Source organism: Lemur catta, chromosome 8, assembly GCF_020740605.2.
Source record: "Lemur catta isolate mLemCat1 chromosome 8, mLemCat1.pri, whole genome shotgun sequence".
Classification (NCBI taxonomy): domain Eukaryota; kingdom Metazoa; phylum Chordata; class Mammalia; order Primates; family Lemuridae; genus Lemur; species Lemur catta.
Window position 1 is genome coordinate 41209800 of NC_059135.1, and position 3442 is coordinate 41213241.

Below are 3442 nucleotides of genomic sequence, written 5' to 3' on the forward strand. Positions count from 1 at the left end.
AAACCACATCAATATGTTCTAATAAACCAAAACTGGAGTATTTCCAATTCAATTGCCCTGTAGCTGGATTCCAAACATGCCTTGTGGTCACCCTAGCACCATCCAACACAAAGGGAAGTGTGATAGAGGGGCAGTCACTGTAGAGACAGTCATCTCAACTGATGGTGGTTCTTTTTTTTTTATTTTTATTTTTATTTTTTTATTTTATTTTTTTTATGATGGTGGTTCTTACTTTCAAAAATTTAGAAAAACATATGAACATATGAGCACATTGGCAGGACCTGTCTCAGAGCTTTGGAAGGGATCCACACGTGCAAGAGGCCCCAGCGTTTATACTATATTAGCTTATGGTGCGGGTGCCTCTGAAAAATAGAGCCCACCTCTCAGGAACCTAGGAAGGCTGGTGGATTTTTCTAGCTCATATTCCTGGTTGAATGATAATATGAAAAACCAAAAAATAGGTGACCAATTTTCAGGTTTGATTGTCTTATTTTTAGCACCTCCCCAGGATGCAAAAGTTTCAGTTTTTGCATCTTTCCGTGAGGAAGGTTGAGAGGAGGTGCCAAACTGAAAAGGCAGCTCAAAAAATGAGACTGAAAGAAAACTTTCTGGTGTCAAATGAATACAACATAGAAAATGTCTTTCACAGTTGTTGCTGCTGTTTTTTACCTCTGACCACTGATGTTGACAGCTATGATTGGTGGCAGTTGACAATAATAGATCATGCTTTGATGAATCACGCCAAGTGACACAATTTAAGTGTGAAACTTCAGTGCATTGTAATCACAAGCATTAACAATCTGTTGTTGACTTTGCCTGTGGATTAACTGGTGTGCTTTGTATTGAGACACTGCTTGTAGAAAAAATGAAGGCAGCTCAAATGAGAACAGAAGCTATTTATTCAGAGCTTGCTACAGCAAGGGAGTCAGCCATTATCACTTGCATTTGGCAGAAACTCTAAGGCAGCCAGAGGAGCTGGAAAGCTTTATAGTAGACGAAAAGGAAGACTTCAGGTATAACTTGACTGGAAGTTATTGCTGGCAACAAGGAAGCTGGAAGTAGGCTAACCAGCAGTGGGGCATACTATGTAATTGGTTTAGGGACTATATTTGGCTTTTCCTGATTGGTCATGAGATGGAGGAAAGGGTGAAAATTGGGAAAGTTAGCAGTTATTGGCCAAGTCTTGACCGTTCTGAGCTGATGGCTGCAGAGCATTTGAGTTAAAGTTCTATTGTCTTTGTATGGTATGGCTCTTATCTGTTTTTATACTCAGTCTCTCATGATAGTTTAATTTTAACATTATCAATATTTTGACTGTATTTTCCAAGAATTCAGATAATAAAATTAAGAACAATTACAATACCAACACTACTATTACCCAGTTATCTCCAAAAAAGGGAAGGCTTACCAACTTTGTTATTTTTATGGCAGATGGACAGACATATACAATCGCATTAAGGAAATAAAGAAAACATATCATTTTGCAGATTATGCAAAAAATAATTTGGAATTGGGAACGGTGGAGAAGGAGATGAAAAAACATAAGACTGACATGAGACAGGTTAAGTACTTCTAAGTCAATCAGAAGGTTTTTTGTCTCCCCCAAAATACCAATGATCAGTTGAAAATAGTGGCCACTGAATTACCCTGGGCATGCCACAATGAACATGCCTTATCATATTATATCCCTTGATGTCTGTATGAAACTGTGTAAATTTACATTAACTGGTTCAGAAGTTGCAACTAGGCAGCGCATTGGGTGGTTTGGTGGATCTGTCTCTTGCTTCAACAGTGTTTGGATGGAACAGACCCGGAGACTCCCTTTCTTCCAGCCTCAGACTGCTCTCTCTTCTCCTCTCCACTTGCAATCTCCGGGACCATCTTCTCTGCCATCTCCAGCTTCTGGAGCCAGCTAACACCGTGGGGTTTTTTTTTTGTGTGTGTGTGTGGTTGGCTCCTTACTGCCGACCATGAGCTCCCGGATTCGTGAGAATTTCTCCACTAAGGGGGTAGCAGCCGTCAACCGCCTGGTCAATTTGCATCTATGGGCCTCCTACACCTACCTCTCTCTGGGTCACCACGATGTGGCTCTGGAGGGCGTGGGCCACTTCCGCGAATCGGCTGAGGAGAAGCGCCAGGGCACCGAGCATCTCTTGAAGATGCAGAAACAACGTGGTTGGCCGCGTTCTCTTCCAGGACGCACAGGAGCCGTGTCAGGATGAGCGGGCTACGACCTGGACGCAGGGCAAGGGAAGCCGCCAGCACTCTGGCAAGAGCATGCCCTGGGTTCTGCCCGCGCAGACCCCCATCTCTGTGACTTCCTGGATGAGGAAGTGAAACTCATCAAGAAGATGGGCGACCACCTGACCGACCTCCGCAGGCTGGGCTGGGCGACTATTTGAAAGGTTCACTCTCAAGCGCTACCAGGGAGCCTACCAAGCCCGGCGACCTCTGAGCAGCCCCTCTCAAAGTACCCGGGCTTCCGCCTGAGCTGCTCCCTCCAGCCACTGGGCAGCTTTTTAACTACCCTGGAGTCCTCTCCCAAGCCTTGGACCAAAGGAAGTAAAGCTTTTTGAAGCCAAAACAAAACAAACAACAACAACAACAAAAAGTTGCAACTAAAATATCCCAAGAGAGAACGAATTGGGGATTTTGGACAACAGATGTGTTGGCCTCGTACAGTGTAGATCTGATTCTATCAGATCTTAGTAAGGATCATTTTTTCTACAGTGGGTCAAATGATGTGTATGAGATCACAGTAACAACAAAATGTTTCTCTTACCTCTGAGGTACTTTGATTTGAAAAATGAAATTTCAAATGGTGTTCTTAATTTCTATTAAAATTTTAATGAAACTTTAGAAAACATAAAATAAAAAATTGTTGACATTTTGTCCACATACAAAATAGACTTTGCTCCTGTACCTGCATATTCAGTAGACAATGCAATTATAAATGTGGGCAAATTCCATTCAGTCAGTAAACTTCTTACCAAAGAAAATGAAAAGATCTTAACAGATAAGTGGCCTGGTTACCTTCTATAGCACATGGATAAAAAGGGGTATGATTTGCTTGCCTGCCATATTGAGGCTTTCATAATGAAGATTTTCAGTCACTTTTAGTATCCTCAAAGCATGAAGAATCACATAATCATAATTTTTACCTTATAGATATAGAAGGAAAGAACTCCTTGGGCGTGTGCTTACCAGATGGCTATCAATGACAAGATATTAAATGATGGCCTTCCATAAAATTATAATTTCAAAGTGTGGAACAAGAAAAAAATCCTTCTCTAATTTAGAGCATATTGAGAGTATAAATGGACAAAAGGATTACAGTAAAACAGAAATCTATATACTGTTCCCTCAAAATGTTTGATGATCATTGAAGAGGCCATCAGGCAACTAGAAAATGATGAACTGCTTACATATGAGTTTTATAAGG

At 41.3% G+C, this 3442-nt stretch overlaps 1 pseudogene; it reads left to right on the forward strand.

Annotated features, from left to right (window-relative positions):
• The first annotated feature begins 1970 nt into the window (after positions 1-1970).
• On the forward strand, positions 1971-2576 carry LOC123644111 (annotated as a pseudogene).
• The last annotated feature ends 866 nt before the right edge of the window (positions 2577-3442 follow it).